The sequence below is a fragment of the Felis catus genome, chromosome F1 (assembly GCF_018350175.1).
Source record: "Felis catus isolate Fca126 chromosome F1, F.catus_Fca126_mat1.0, whole genome shotgun sequence".
Taxonomy (NCBI): Eukaryota; Metazoa; Chordata; class Mammalia; order Carnivora; family Felidae; genus Felis; species Felis catus.
This window is the reverse complement of record NC_058384.1, coordinates 21,584,558-21,601,853: the sequence shown is the minus strand read 5'-3', so window position 1 is coordinate 21,601,853 and position 17,296 is coordinate 21,584,558. Positions and strand designations below refer to the sequence as shown.

Sequence of the window (17,296 nt, the reverse complement as noted above, 5' to 3'; positions counted from 1 at the left end):
GTCCCAATCCTGGTTTCATGGCCCAGTTTGGGGATTTTCAGATTTAACTTAGTGCTCCCTTGTCTCTATTTCCTCCCTCTAGCACTTCCTGTTCAGGACACTTAGAATGGTTTTCAGTCATACACATCTTTCATATTTCATGCCACCAATACAGATTTCTGTGCTTATACATTCGTCTCACACTCAGTTTCATGGCTATTTTCATCTTTCAAGTCTCAATTGACATGTATCTTCAGAGAGAACTTTCCTGGACATGTTGATTTTTTTTTTTTTTTGTCACCATCTTGTCTTATTTTATTCCTTGCCTCCCCATTCACTAGGATATAAGATCCATGAAAATATGAACTTTGTTAATGCAGTTTTCTCTCTCTCTAGCCCCTAATAATATGCTAGGCACATGATACGTAGGCAAGACTGCAGGGGAATGGCTACATTAAGTCCTGGGTAAAGTTGGACTATGTTTTCAGGACTTTTTAGGAGCCAATCTTATCACAAAACAGATAAGCTTCTTATTTTCAAGAGATGAAGTGACTTGGCCAATGAGTTTATCAGTGTAACTTAAGTTTTGCCTTCCCAAGTAAATTATAGATTTTAAAAAGGATCTTCCAGCATAGATACTTAAAAATTATTGTATATGAGTGATCAAATGAATGAATCCTATTATTGGTGAATGGATGTTATTTATTAAATATATGTTATATCCAAAGAGAATGCTATATAAGGGTTGGCAGAACATTCCAAAACAAATGACCATATGTAACAAACCATGCATTTATTACAAAATGAGAATGAGTGTTAGGTAAAATAGAAATATCTACAGAACCAAATGAAAGGGAAATTGTTTTTCTAGAACTATTATTTGTAGCAAAATAGTCACACTCTTTTCTCTCTTCCTATTTTAGTGATAAATCAAAATATTATTTGATATTATAATGCTTTCTTTAACTGTATCAAATTATAAGCAAGAACGGACATACAACTGTTTAGGATATTAGTCTTTTGTTTTTAATTCAGTTTTTGAACCAGTCTGCTGCTATTTTCAGGAAAGTAAAAGTATCTCAGTAGGATATTAATTGAGAAATATTTAATTATTTTGTGTCAGCAATGTTCTCCTCAATGGTCCTATCTATATATAAGTAAAACAGTAGGATCATTTTGTTAATTTGGAATGGATTTGATTATGATGAGTGTTTTGCTTTTTCATAGCAGTTTTTGGAATTTTGTCACAGTTGTTGTGAATTATCTCAAATTTCACTCTGCCCTAAAAAACAGATTTGGGACAAACTGAGATTAAAGGTTAGATTAAATGTTATGAAATTAAATTCTAGTATGTGACTATCTTTGTTAGTTGGGTGAAGATTAAGAGTTACTTGCTTTTTTTTCATTGTGTTTTCATCAGAGAACAATGACACATCAATGATATCTATATCTATATCCATATCTATCTATCTATCTATATATGGAAGATTTTCCAAAGAGAAATTCTTGGGCATGACAACATATTTGGACAAATAGCAAAAGTGCTTTTGAAGATGCTTAGTCACTGGTTTTATAGACATAAGTACAGGAATGCTGTTACTATCTTAGCCCTCTTATGAAAACACTACTGACATCTCTCAGAGCTCAGTTACTTGAAGAAGCCTAGACTTTCACTTAGTAGTAATTCTTCCTACTCAGGATTACCTTCAAAGCAAAGGACATGGACTCAGATTCTCTCATGGTCATCAGCATATTTAAATTCCAAGAGCACAAGCATTTTTAAAATTCTGTTAAGTGCTGGCAAGTTGGTCTCTGATCCATGTAATTGGGCTGGTGCCCATTCTGACAGAATTGCTAAAACTAGCCAAGCATTTTCTTTACCAAATTAAGGGGGATCTTAGAGAGCAGAAAACAACTTGCTAAATTATTTCCTTGAGTAGGTTAAACGTTGGACAACTTGGCTTTGTCAAAAGTTCCTGAACGTGGTGTATCTGTAGTCCCAATTTTCTACCGTGTATTAAGTCACATTAATTGTTGAATGTATGACCCATTCTAATTGTACAATATAAATTTACAATTTGTGATAAAATCCAAAGGGATCCTGATTTGATTTTCACTTCTTTATCTGTAAGAAAAAAAGAAATATTTTTAAGGTATAGTAGTAGAAGTCCATAGAAGGGTGGAGAAAACTGCATGGTAGGAGTCTGGCAATAAAATGATCTGACTTGTAGGGAAGTTTTTTCTGGGAATGAAGTCTATGGCGATGTTAAGAGGGGAAAGGAGATGCAGGGGTGAATCCCAATGATAATATATGAAAGTAATAGTAACATAAGAGTATAAATTAATATTTCACAGCAAATGATAAGGAAACTGTAGACATAAAAATTTTGAATATAGAAACCCAAAGATGAATGAAGGAGTTGGGAGTGGGAAGGAGAGGCAAGACAGTGACCATTTGCTGATGAAGAAGAGAGTGATGGAATGTTCTAGCCTGGCTACTTACAGGTTTCATTTCCTACCAGTGGCTCTACCACCACCACCACCATCAGGGATTTGGTTGGCTTGGGACAAAGCTGGACAGATGGTTCAACAACACTTGCTATGAGATAGTATGATATACTGGAAAAATTGTCAAGTTTGCCAGACTTGGATTGAAATTCTAACTTCACTGCCAATTTTCTGGGTTTATGTAATATTAGGATTCCAAATAAAGATAATAATGCCTGATTTCATGATTATAGTGAAGGATGCTACAAATGTAGTAATAATACAAACTACCTAGCTCCTTATAGGCTCTATTTAAAGAGTAACAGTGATATTACTAGTGATTTATTTGTTATAGTCCTCTTACTATATTAAAAAAAAATTAAGAAGGAAAACATTTTAAAGAAGTAGTACTCCTAACATGTTCAATTAAAAATAATAATTAAGAGGGGCGCCTGGGTGGCTCAGTCGGTTAAGCGTCCGACTTCGGCTCAGGCCCTGAGTTCGAGCCCCGCGTCGGGCTCTGTGCTGACAGCTCAGAGCCTGGAGCCTGTTTCGGATTCTGTGTCTCCCTCTCTCTCTGACCCTCCCCCATTCATGCTCTCTGTCTCAAAAATAAATAAACATTAAAAAAAAATTTTTAAATAAAAATAATAATCAAGAGAAAATTATTGCTTCCACTTTTCAGGTCAAAATATTGATGTAAATGTATGTGGCTGTGGTCAATGTATATGAAAAGTACAGGTCATTCTAGTAGATATTTAGCTACTCAAATATAGTTCTTATAGTTCACAAATACTTTCTAGATCTGTGCTTTCATCATGCCACCTAATTATTAAATTTATTATAAATACATTTTAATTAGAGTCTGTTCCACTCCTAATTTCTGATTAGCTTCATATTACCAGGAATTTTACTACCATTGGTGGGGGGGGGGGCTAGAAAAACTAAACTTTCTCTTCTTTAGTAATGATGGAAATGTAGCAGCAAGTAGAATGTTATCTGGGTGTCAGGTTCCAGATATTTTTGAGCCCAAAATCGTAGATAACAGATTCAACATATATCCTTTGAGCCCCTAATGTCATGTGGACTTGGGGAGTGGGGGAAAGGGTTGATTAGAATGAAGAAGGCTTGTTTCCTGTCATCATAGACCATAAAATATTTTTGCTTTCATGACCAAGTATAAAACAAATTGACTAGTGCTCGAATGAACGTTCTTTCTCAAGTGGAAAGATTTTTTATGCCAGAAAGGGGAGCTGGTAGAGAAATTTTCCAAAGTGGCAACTGAGTTAAGCTTTGCAGGATGATTATTTCAGTGGAATTTAAGGGAAAGGTGCGCAAGGAGAATTCATTTCTGTGCTGAGACAAAGATGAGGGTCAATTAGCTGGATGCCAAAAAAAAAAATTCACAAGTGAGAATGTCTTCGATTTTCTTTGATTCAGGAGTTTTACTAACTTGATTTTATTAGTACTTAAAGACAGGAATGACTCATATGAATGATGTTCACAGACAGATAAGTAGTAAGAATACCAGGTTATTATTTTACTACAAATACAGTTGCAGAATGCACCAGAATACTCAACCATCGTGGACAAGAAGGACATATTATTCTGAGCAAATCGGTGAACATTTAGAATCTTCTCTAGCTGCAGTCTGGATTAAACTTTCCTATCCAACTCTTAGCACTCTGAGTATCAATTAGCGTACTAGCTAATCATTTTCACTGAATGTATGGATTTTACTACAAATAGTATCTCATTCCTCAAGCGCAAGCTCATAGGAGACAAATCATTTTTGCGTAGTTAAGAGTATAGGATACGTGAAGCAGAAGTTGTAAAAAAATAGAAAGCAACTTCATATAAAGAAAAGCCAATTATAAAAACATCAAGTTCTTCTTTTCTATTTTTTGAGCCATGAGTTTTGACAAGTAGGTACTTCCTTATTAATTCCTTCAGCCACTTCTAGGACTTTCCATTTGCTTACTTATCCAGTGCTAGTTATTATTAGGGCTTATTATTAGAGCTTATTATTCCCAGTCTAAAATTTTAAGATGTTGATGAGTAACAAATGGTATGAAACTCATTGACTAGTAATAATGCAAAAGGAGGGACTGGATTTAAAGGGGCTGCTACCACACCTTCAGTTTCAGATGGGTTGCACCTGTAGTCCTCCTAAATGATCTTCATTGATCACAGGCCCAGGGAAGAGGGGTCTTCAGATCTAATTGGTCCTACAGCCTGAGGCAGTCTATGCATGCAGTGTCTCTCTCACCTAGTGGAGGTGGAGGTCCTTGGAGCCAGTAACATAATTTTGGAGAAAATAGGACAAAGTGAAGGTAGTAAATCTGAATTTGTACCATCCATTTACGGGTCTGTGTAAACAGTGAGATCATAGGTAAGGAGCCAAAATGGATGTGGGCACAGAGGACACAGAGCGAAGCAATGGGAAGTGGTCTATATCAGTTACAGAGAGAGGGAGACATACTTGCAGAAGCTTTTGTTCACTGCAAGTATGGAGATAAGTCGGTCTCATTTAGGAAGTTTGCAAAGAGGCAAACATCTCCCCATATGTTTTCACTCTAGCCATAGCATATACTGAATTTTTCTTTAAAAGCCTTTCATCAAAACATTTTCCTATTTTTAACATGTAACATATTAGAAATCCTCTCTCTCCGAATATTGAGAGCTACAACTTTTGATTATCAAACTGACTAGAACAGTATGAAGCTCATGAAAAGGGAGTCTTTTTGGGTCAGAGTCGTAGGATGAACTTGCCCTGTGAAACATACTCTTTCACCAATTATACCGGGGGAGGGGTGAGAAGTAGCAATGGGTTCTCTGCTCCTCTGTTGCACACACACCACCTTTCAAGAAATTCAGGGTCTTCTTTGAAAAGAAAAATATCTTGATCCCCTGAGACACTACAGGCCTTTTTTAGGAAGGAGAGATTTATAGTATGCCAGGTTGCATTTATGGGGGAAAAAAAACAAAAAACAAAAAGGAGTTGGTTCTTGGGCTGCAGAAAGTAGATGATGGAGAAGCCATAATGACAGAGTTTGCAGAAATTACATTCTTTGAAAATGTTACAAGAGAGCTAGGAGAATGCGCTCAGTATTTGATTAAAAGCAAAACTAGAAGGTCCTGAAAACATGATATACTAAATGAATATGTCAATCTTTAAAGACACTGATCCATTCTTGCGGAATTTGGATAAATCTAAACAGTACACCTCCCTTATTACTGTGATACCGGGTTTTTCGATTTGTGTTGCCAACTTGTAATTTAACGTGATTTGATTTTTCCCTCTATATCTCAACAGGTGTATTACAGCCTTTGGTATGCTCTTAATCCTAAATTTACACTCAGTTACCAACTCAGGTGTTTTGAGTTTGGGGAGGAAATATTTGAGTAGATTATATACTCTTAAAATATATTTAGTATTGTTTTATTTCAGTTTAAAACTAGGTTGACTTTTATTATATATCATATATATAAAGTTATTATATATATTATAAAGAGGTAATGGGATACTACAATTGTAGTCAATTTACCAAATTAGAAAATTTTAAAATGTGTTAATTAATAAACCTATAATTATCTAACCCAGTGATCTAACCCAATGATTATATCATACTGATATTTTTCCATTGCATTTTTAAAAATTTAAATCCAAGTTAGTTAACACATAGTGCAATAATTAAAGTGGTCTTCTATTGTTCATCTTCAAAATGTATCCATTTTATATTTTGGGTTTGTTATAAACTTTGCCCTTTTAAAGAATGCAAAAATGCTCTAGGTTATTCACCTTTTCAATTTTGTTACTTGTTGGGGGGTGGGGGGGAGAGAGGAAGCGGTAACTACTTAAGGACAAGACGTGCTTCCAGACACATACACACAGACACGCACAGTAGCATCCACGTGGTTTCGGATCAGCTCACTTACATACTATTTAAGCATGTTTTGGGACTTCAGACACCGGTTCTGAGAAGCTAACATTTACATTTAAGATACCCGCTTCTTCGAGAACATTGCTTTCCCTCGCTTCGTCTTTCATTCCACCTTAAAACAGCTGCGAAGACTGAAGGAAACCAGCCCACAGTTTAGCCCCTCCTACCAAGGATTGGACTTGAACTTCTCTGTGGTCCCGGCTGAAAAAGGATCCTGACAGAAAGCTAGAGGCATAAAGGAGCCTGAAGAATCTCGTGTAACTCTGGGAACAGTAAGCAATATATTTACTCTTGCCCCGCTCACTTCTCTCCCCCACGCTCCTTAGCTTTTAAGTTCGTATCTGACTTGGAAGGGAGAAAGGACGGAGGGAAACCTGTGGTTCGCTGCTTTACAAAGTCTGCCTCTCCTCTGCCTTTTGGAAAGGAGACTCAGATCAGGGCACTTAATTTCTTCGTAACAAATGCCAGCTTGCTTCCCGGGGTCTAAAGGCATGGGCGAATGGAACGACAAGGGGTTTCCCTTACTTAGAGCCCCCAAAGAAAGCGACCGTTCGACAGGGCAGTGAGGTGGCTCTTGTTAGAGCTCCACGTGATGCCTCCCTGAGGTTACCGATCCCGGACTAGAGCGGTGTGGTTTTTGACAGCCACTAATACTCCTTAGCGATGGAGTCTGTGGGCTCTGTTAACGTTTTAATTAAAAAAAAAAAAAAAAAGGCGTTTCGATTACTTATGCAAAGCGTTCCTGGGTTTTTCATATGCTGCAGTGTCAGGAGAAAAGAAAAACAATGTTGAAAAAGGAATTGTAAAACCACTGGCATTCTGATTTGCCCTTCCCTAAGTTAATTGACGAGCCTGGAGAACAGAGCTAGATCCTGAACAAGTTTTGAGCAAATAACAAAGTTAAGTTTTGAGTGTGGATACTATTTTGGTAACTTTGTTTTAGAAAAAGTTAAAAAAGGCATTTGGCTTTGAAATAAGAGTGGCTTAACCTATGTAAGTCTCCTAGAACTTACAGTCATTGGAGTGTTAAAAATAATGATTTTCATCTCAAAAAGTAGAACAAGAAACGCTGGTCACACTGGTTGATGATGTAAGCATTTATTCTGCCAAGGCACATGGAGAGTATATACTAGAGGCATCTCATTTGGATGGGTGTCAGTTCTTGGTTAGGATGTTTGCATATACAACCCTTTGAGTTCAAGGAGGATTTGTGTTTTATTTCTGTTTGTTTCAGAAATTTGGAATTGAAGCTGAAGAGATATTTGCAGGGAATCGTAGTGAAACAAACCCTGTTAAGAATTTTAAAATTTTATTCCTGGAGGTCCCTAGACCCTGCCAACCAAGTTTGATGTTGGGATAAGAAGCAAGTATTTGCTTCTTTCACTGAGCAAAGGAAGAGTTAAATTTTAAATTAAGCAATAATTGTGAAATGCACAGAGAAGTGTGCATTCTGCATTTGCTCAAAGCAGCTTTGCAGACTTCCTGAAAGGGAAGCACATTTTATGGAACAAGAAACTAAGAAACTTATTTAATAATTTTCCTTTTCCTACTTAAACATAAATGCAAAACACCCCAATTGTGACTTACAGTCCTTTTAACATTGTAAGTCACTTTTGAAGTATTTTGCATTTGGATTTTAATAGGAAAAGGAAAATTATTAAATAGATTTCCTAGTACCTGATAAAGAGTTCATTCCGTAGAGATAATTTGGTCTGTGTTCTTAACCCAGCAGTGTCTTTCCTGGTGTCACTACTTAGAAAGCAAAATCATAAAGCCATGTCATTTGTATATTAAAACACAAGTTCTAGGAATAAAAAAGAGGAAGACAGAGTTAGCTGTGGTTCCTTTTCCTCTCATAAGCCTTGTAATTACCTTCAGTGTTTTCCCCTCCTCTTGCTTGCAGACTTTATAGCTCTAATTTTTCTCAACTTTGCTTTTTTTTTTTTTTAAATCACAGACCCTTTTACAAATCTTGTGAAATCTATAGACCATTCCCCAGAATAATGCACGTATGCGCTTCCAAAATGTACAAATTTGGAAACACCATTAGGAAGATCACAAACCCGCCCAAACAATTCATGTCACATGCACATGTAGTACTTCTTAGAACTTTGGAGTTTTCTACTCGTATCAAATAATTAGCAAATCATTTCACTGATAAGAAGAATTGTTAAACAGTGACTATCGCAGTGCCCATACTGTCACTCATTCATTAGTGTTCTGGGACTCTAAGCAGTGTGGTGTAATGGAAAAAACTACCAGGTGACCTGGATTCTATACTGAACCCCAGTAATAATTAACTGTGTAATATTAAGCTTGCCATTTTTCTGTAACATCTGATATTTTTAATTGTTGATGCAGTACATAAAACAAGTAGGAAAATAAGATACAAGTTATATTTTATTGGATTATGGGATGTCTGTATTTGCTGTTTTTATTCCAAAATTCCCAACAATATTTCCCTGCATGATTGTTTTATAATATTCTTGTTTATTACAAAGATAATTCATACTCACTGCTTAAATCTCATTAAATATAGAAAATTGCAAAGGAGGAAAGGAAAAAATGACCTATAATCCACTCAAGGGCTATTTTTAAAATTTTTTTCAATGTTTATTTATTTTTAAGAGAGAGACAGAGAGAAAGAGAGAGAGACACAGTATCAGCAGAGGAGGGACAGAGAGAGGGGGAGACAGAATCTGAAGTAGGCTCCAGGCTCTGAACTGTCAGCCTAGAGCCCTTTGTGGGGCTGGAACTCATGAACAGTAACATCATGACCCGAGCCCAAGTTGGACATTCAACCACCTGAGCCACCCAGGTGCCCCTCCTCAAGGGCTATTTTTAAAATGTCATTCATTCATTCATTCATTCAGTCAACAAATATTTATTAACTATTAGGCATCAGTACAGAGACAAAGAGACAGGAATTCATTTATATACATCTGTTTATACTTCTAGACATTTTTCTATATATACACTCACAGGTACATTTTACAAAATTGTGATTACATTTTTAAAAGGTAAGCTGAAGCATATCAAAAAATTTTAAAGTTTATTTGAGCAACAGTTAAGTGGAATGGGACAGTGCCAAACAAAAGTGGACAGAAGCACTTCCCCAGCAGGCTCTCCAAAAAGAGACTTCTATCAAGAAGGAGTGGAATCAATGTAACAAAATTATTGATTGGCTATAGTTTAAAGCCTAGTTGGCTGTTTGTGATTGGTTGTCCTTAGGTTTCAATATGTAGGGTTAGTTTTTAGACCGTTTCAGACTTTGGTTTGCTTATGTAGACCACCAAGGCATTAGTGTCACCTTATCTAATGGCCTCCTTATTTCATTAGTTTAACACACTACTCTTGCTATTTTATAACGTGCTTACCCCTCAGGCATGATATTGTCTGTTAAAACATGATTTTTTTATCCTTGTGTATAAGTTTGTGTTCATTCTTATCTGAAGCAAATATTATTGAGTCCCTACTGTGTGCCAGGCACTGGACAAGTAACGGCTGTCTACCCATGAATAAGAGTGCTTCTCACCAGCATGTAATTTTTGGACTGTGGAAATGTTATATTGGCTGATCATTGATTTTTGGATATTCAGGTGGATTTGTTTTCTACTATTACAAATAACGTTTCAGCAAAGACCCTTATGTAAATGTTTGTGCACAACTTTGGATAGATTGTACTTCCTCTGGATAGATTCTTAAGAGTGTACGCCCAGGTTTTAACAAAAGTTCACTGCTTACAAGTTGTAAGATCATAAGCCAGTTGCTTTAACAAAGCACTCTTTTCTCCACTGTAAAATAGGAGTAATAATAATAATTGAGTGAAGGATTCTAAAAAATGCTCAACAGAATTTCACGGAAGGTTAGCAATTATTGTTGCCATTTTGCTCTTGAGAAAAATTGTATCAATTTAGAAGCAGTATGGAGAGTAGAACTTCCCTATGCTAACACTAACACCATGTTATCAGTCACATGGGACAAACAACAATAAATCCAAAAATTTAGTTGTTATATGAAAAATGGTATCTTGTTCAAATGTACATTTTTTTCAGAAATAAGGTTGGGCAATTTTATACTGGCCACTCATGTGTCTTTGTTTATGAATTGCCTCTTTCAATGTGATTTTTAAATCCTTTATTTTTCAGTTTTCATTTTGAATATGGTAAATATCAATAGAAATAACTCACATAATCATGGGGCACCTGGGTGGCTCAATTGGTTGAGTGTCCGACTTCGGCTCAGGTCATGATCTCATGGTCCGTGAGTTCGAACCCCACGTCGGGGCTCTGTGCTGACCGCTCAGAGCCTGGAGCCTGCTTCAGATTCTGTGTCTCCCTCTCTCCCTGCCCCCCCACCCTCATGCTAGGTGTCTCTCTCTCTCTCTCTCTCTCTCTCTCTCTCTCTCTCTCTCTCTCTCAAAAATAAATAAACATTAAAAAATTTTTTTTAAAAAGAAATAACTCACATAACCAAAGGCCTTATTAAAGGTCTTCAATAGGTTGATGGGGGGTGGGAGGGAGGGGAGGGTGGGTGATGGGTATTGAGGAGGGCACCTTTTGGGATGAGCACTGGGTGTTGTATGGAAACCAATTTGACAGTAAACTTCATATATTGAAAAAAAAAGGTCCTCAATAATTTTGAAATGTTGGGGGGGGGTCTTAATATCAAAGGCTAAACATTAAACTGGAAATACAAATTCTATAACTATTGCTTTTCTCAATTTTGGAAAATTGTTCTTATTGTCGCCTGAAACCTGTTCTTTAAAAATGGGTGAGATGCATAGAAAAATGAAAGAAAGCCATTTTTATTCTCATAGACTGTCATAGTCTACAAAACCAGAGAAATTGAGGAGGGTTCAGGGAAGTGGGCCAAAACCCTTGTAGAATGTCCCACAGCTCCAGGAACATCTCGACTTGTTTCATGTAGAGAAGATGAAGATTAAGGGTTACACGATTCTTTATAAAGGTTTTTTGGAAAAATAGCATCCATATTTGTCGAGAACCAACTTATTTATTTATAATTTTTTTGAATGCTTACAAAAGCAGAGACAGAGTGTGAGGGAGGGACGAGAGAGAAGAAGACACAGAATCCGAAGCAGGCTCCAGGGTCTGAGCTGTCAGCACAGAGCCTGACGCCAGACTCAAATCCATGAACCCCACAAACCATGACATCATGACCCGAGCCAAAGTCGGCCGCTTAACCGACTGAGCCACTCTGAGAACCAACTTAGAGAAAATGAATGTATTAGCATCTCTTCATCTACTCATTGACGATTAGGGCGGGGACAGTTGGGGGGACCCAACGGTTCGTTGGTTCTGGAGTCCTTTCCAAAGAGGACAGTAACCAGAGCAGACACTGTTCTGATCTGATATTTGCACCTGCCTGAGAAAAAAAGAGATGCACCAAAATTTTGCTGCTTTTGCTGTGTGAATCTCAGTGTTTTTGATCCTTTCTGATTCTTAGTCTACCTTTACAACCTTGTTTGGAAGTACGGGTTATCTCCACTTTGTACAAATATCATTTTTAATTTGTTGAAACAGCAGGGTAATCCATTTTGTAGACTTTTTACATGTATTTGGTTCAATATTATGAAAGTATTGAGAAAAGAAATTTAAAGCAATTATGTAAGAATTTACAGAAAAGCAGTTTGGGGAAAAGGGCCTACGGATGAATGCAGCTGGGAGGACATGCTGTATAGACACTTGCATCTGTAATTAAGATGTCTTTTTTTATGACTTAATTTTATTTATTTAGAGAGAGAGGGTGTATAAGCAGGGGAGGGGCAGAGGGAGAGAGGGAGAGAGAGAGAGAGAGAGAGAGAGAGAGAGAGAGAATCCCAAGTAGGTGCCACAGTGCAGAGCCAATGTGGGGCTTGAACTCACAAACTGTGAGGTCATGACCTGACCTGAAGCCCGAGTTGGACACTTAATCGGCTGAGCCACCCAGGTGCCCCTGTAATTAAGATTTCTTAATGTCCATCAGTCCCTTGTTATATATACCGTAAACCTCAAACGGGTATTGTATTCCTTTCCATTCAACTGTCATGAAGAAGAGGCAGATGAATTTAAAATTGATGGAGGTCACAAATTTAGATCTTAAAAAGGTAACACCAGAGTTATCGGTAGTTCATGGCACAGTCTTCTAAATCACTGCTTTCAGTATGTAATGGGAATTCATGTTCAGATAAGAACTTCAAAGTATTGTTAGACCCTTGATCCTTAGCAGAAGATGGTACTAACATATTTTAGGAAGATGCCACATAGCAAAAATTCTCATTTAAAGAGATTTCTTGGTTAGTTAACAATTTAACTGCCGATTATTAAGATGTCTTTATTATTATTATTATTATTATTATTAATTTTATATTTTATTTTATTTATTATTAATTTTATATTAATAATATAATTATTAATATTATTATTATTATTAAGATATTATAGTCTACCACTTGGTACTTATTTTTTGAGGTGGTGTTCACCAAGGATTTATATTTTAAATACATGAAAGCTCATAATATTTATATGGGATTTTTTTCTTACCCTTACCACTAATGATGTCTCTGCTATCAATGAAAAGTAATAAAAGAATCAACTTTGTGAGACTCCTTCAGTGTTTGCAGAAATTCTTCCTGTTGAAATTATTTACTTACTTATTTTTAAAGTTTACTTATTTTGAGAGGGAGTGAGCGAGAGTAGGGGGGAGGGGCAGAGAGAGAGGGAAAGATTGAATCTGAAGCAGGCTCTGTGCTATCAGTGAGGAGCCCAGTGCGGGCTCAGTCTCACAAATGATGAGATCGTGACCTGAGCCGAAATCAAGAGTCAGATGCTTACCTGACTGAGCCACCCAGGTGCCCCTAAGTTATGTTTTAGATTGACAGATTGGTTTGGTTGATTAATACCTCGTGAACAATTGTCAGAATGAAAAGAACACACTTGTATAAATCATAATTTTCTGAGGAAAATACTGTTTTATTAATATGGTATATAGCACTCCTAGAAAAATGGTAGGAAAAATATATCTTTTTAATACTTAGAAAAAGAACAGATATTAAAGGAAACAATTTAGAAAATCTGTGCTCTCTCTGTCACTTAAGAATTTTACTTGCTGAGGGGTGCGTAGGTGGCTCAGTCGGTTAAGCCTCTGACTCTTGGTTTCAGCTCAGGTTACGATCTTACCGTTTATGAGTTCGAGCCTCGTGTGGGGCTCTGTGCTGACAGCTCAGAGCCCGGAGCCTGCTTTGGCTTCTGTGTCTCCTCTGTCTGCTCCTCCCCTGCTCATGCTCTATCTCTCAACAATAAATAAACATAAAAAAAAAAAAAAAAAGAATTTTACTTGTTGGGTTAAAAAGAAAAATCCAGAGCTAATATTACCAGGAATTGGTGATCACTGGGCTGTATGCATTTACTCCTTCACCAATTCAGGAAGTTTTAATTCAGACTGACTACGTGCTAGGCACTGTGATCCCTGTAGGGGAGACCTGGGTGAATAAAGCAGGTGTGATTAATTCCCTCTTGGAAGAGAGAGTTAATAATTAAGCAAACAATAAACAGATGATAAAGGAAGCAACCTGATTCCAACAGTTGAGAATAATCTGGAGAGGGGCAGGACAGAAAAGTTTCCCTGAGGTGAAACGTAAGCATAAAGTGAGGCTGTGAGGGATGAGAAGCCAAGAGAGAGGAGAGAGCGTAGGAGGTGAATGGAGAGAGAAGGGTGTGGCTTGCACTGGGGGCTCCAGGCAAAGCACTGGTACCTGAGCCTGCGAGAAAGCAAGCAAGAAGCTGGATGGAAAACCAGAGATTGGGGTAATGTCGTGGGTGCAAAGGAAGCAAAGTGGTTCCAGGGAAACAGAGGGTAGAAAAGTGACTTCACTTGAAAACTTGGTGGTCATTAGTGATCTTGATTAAGAGCAGTTTCAGTGGAGTGATGGGGACAGAAAGTGTGCGTGAGGTTGCCCGTGGATGGGGGGGTGAGGACTCTGGGAGCATGGATACCCTGTGAACAACTGGCCTTCTGGAGAAATCTGTTGGTAAATGCAGCAGAAACGTGGAAACATGGAGGGAGGAGGAATATGAAGCAGAGGGACTTCTATGGGCTTGCTCATCAGGTCATCAGGAGAAAGTCATTTTGTTCAGAAAAGAGAGGTATGACTATCATGTACTTACAGAAGAGAGAGGGCTTTTGTGTCCCAAGAGCCACTTGCGGGGTCAGGTCTCTTAACAGGAGGAGGAATTCTGCTTCCTTGGTGAAGGCAAACAGGACTCAAGTGCAAGTACAGGGAGTTTGCTGATTTGGTGGTGGGAAGATAAGACACTTCCCTCTGGTGTTGTTTTCTCAGCGAAGGGAGATGAGGTCACCAGCTAAGAGAGGGGGGTGGGGAGAGGCAAGGTGGAGAAGAAAGCCATTTTCTAGAATGGGGATGCAAATTCACAGGAAAAACTTAGAAAGATACTGGGTAGTGTCCAGGGCCTCTGTGAATGTTGAGAGTGTGAACCGAAAATAAAACCAGTCTGCCAGGTTATGTGGTTTTTCTCTAGCTAAATGCTGGGAGGAAACCCAGAGAAGCTAGAATGGCTGAATTCTTCTAGAGTGGGAGTTTTGAAAGCAAGCAAGCAAGCAAATCTGGAAATCCTTAAGATGAACAGGCAGTACCCTGAGCCAAAACACAAAATGAAAACAAAACACCTAAAACAATGCATAGAAATTCACGAGCTTATAGAATACAGATCTTTTTATCTAAGGTAATTATTAACTAGCAGGGAGTAATTACAAGTTGGCTTGATTTCCAGCATTTTGTAGGAAGGGATTGAATTTGTTGCTTTCACTCTTGTTGGATTCTTACCTTTCCAGTTGCCTGGACTGGATATCACTTTGGCAAATCTCAATGCCTTTACCTGCTCCAGGAGCCATCATACTGGGCTTTTTACTCTTCTTGTCTTAGTTGCTAGAACTGTCATTGTCATTTTAAATTCTGATTGCCTAACAGTTGCTGTGCCGGCCTTTATTGGGTGCCTAGGTAAGTTCTTATGTCTGCCTTATATCATACCCTTCGGCTTTCCTCCGCTTTTGCTTACTTCTCCAGGCTCCTGGAAGCCATCAGTGCTCCCTCAAGATAGTTTAGTGCTTTATAGAATTTGAACCATTACAGCTCTATAGTAGAAGGCTGGCCAAAACATGTGGTAGTAATAATCGACCATCAGAAAAAGGTTTTCTTTTATAGCCTTGCTGTCAGGATGTTCTTTCATCAACCTGAAATACATCCTTGATTTTGCAACTAAAAGTCATTTCCTTTTCTTTTTTAATCCTTAGAACTTCGGAGAACAGCTGGTTACCATAATCGACATGTTTTTTTCAGGAATGAAAATATTATTGAAATATTGACTCTTACATTTCTTCAAAGTTTAGAAGAAAATCTTGTTTTTTCAAAATTCATTATATATATATACATATATATGTGTGTGTGTGTGTGTGTGTGTGTGTGTGTATATATATATATATATATAATTTGTAAATCCTTATAACATTCAAGTTCTTCAGTTTTGCACTAAGGATGGCTGGGCACTTTCCTGAATGAGAGCAATGAGTCTGTGTGGGTCAAGCCTGGCAACATGCAGAGGAGGGGAAGCTCTTTGTGGTGCTTGCCACTCAAGGTTCTTCTCTGGCCTCCTTTCCTCCTACCTCAATGAGACACGCCATGAATTGGAAAGTCATTCTGTACTTTATTCCTGGGTTCTGGCCATATTTGTTAGGCTGTGGTTTAGATGTAGTTATCTAACTTCTTCCTGTCCAAAAATGAAGGGGACATCTGCAAACTGAAGGGGAGAGTGTAGCACTGTTTTTGTTAATTTCATATTTTTTGCAAGCTCACTGGGAGGGAGGGACGTTTATGTCACCAGCAGAGAAGCTCAGTAGAAATATTCTTACAGACTCTACCAGTGTCCCTGGTACTGTTCTCTAGCTTGTTGCTCAAAGGTTGAGAAAATGTAAATTTCCTATTTTGAAGCAAATGATGGTGTTTCTAATTTATTCCAGCCTGTGTTTTTTTACATGCAACGTCTAAATATCCAGATTGGGTTTACACATTCATTATGGTGCTAGCAGAGGTAGGTAGCACAAAAAAGAACTGGTTTTTGTTGTTGTTGTTGTTGTTTTGTTTTTTGTTTTTATCATTTTACCCTTTATGGTGCTGTGAGCTCTTCTGTCCTCAAAAATTTTACATTGAACTTTAGAACTTTAGTTCCACAGAAGTAGAGGGGGAAAACATACCGCAAGTCTCTGAAGCGTATATAAGTATCATATAAGGGGTCTACTAGACTGCATAGACTCCATGTATTTTGATAAAATCAGTTTTCTTTGTAATCCAATGTTTTTATTTCATGAACTTGATAATGTCATACTCTACTCAGGGCTTAGCTTTGCCAGATGGCCAGAATAAGTGGTCCGTGGTACAAAAAAGATCAAGAACTCCTGAGGGTATTGCCTTCAAATGCACATTTACACAGCTCTTCATCCTTCAAAAGACGGGGTTTCCGGTTTATTTTAAAAAGCGAATTGCCAGTCACAGTATCTAGAAGCAAATTTCTAAAGCTCCTTACAACCTGAGAAAAGAACAGTGGATTTGAATTTCTATTTCATGTAACACAATCCAGGACAAGTAGAATGCTCGTTTCCAGCTTAGTGGTTTCACTTCCTGGTAGTGCCTCGGATGGGTGGGTGTATGGCTCCTCTTATCTTCCACAGTCCTGCTATATTTATTTGTCAACCTTTTCCACTTCAAGTTCACAGTCAACATCCATATTTTAACTACCTCACTAGCTGCCTGAAATAGTTATTGTGTTAGTTGAAGAGTGAAACAAACCCAAAATGTTGATAATTTCATTCAGTAA

General features: G+C 37.6%; 1 protein-coding gene across 3 annotated transcripts in view; it reads left to right on the top strand.

Moving 5' to 3' along the window:
* The first annotated feature begins 6,410 nt into the window (after positions 1-6,410).
* Positions 6,411-17,296, top strand: part of PLA2G4A (phospholipase A2 group IVA) — a 159,657-nt gene continuing 148,771 nt past the window's right edge. The window contains exon 1 of one of the 3 annotated variants that reach the window (XM_006942736.4): positions 6,411-6,682. The gene's annotated coding sequence lies outside the window, so the exon portion shown is untranslated. Of the gene's footprint in view, positions 6,683-13,822; positions 14,216-15,407; positions 15,427-17,296 lie in introns of those variants that run through there. The other 2 variants (XM_019821715.3, XM_019821716.2) reach the window with 2 other exon arrangements.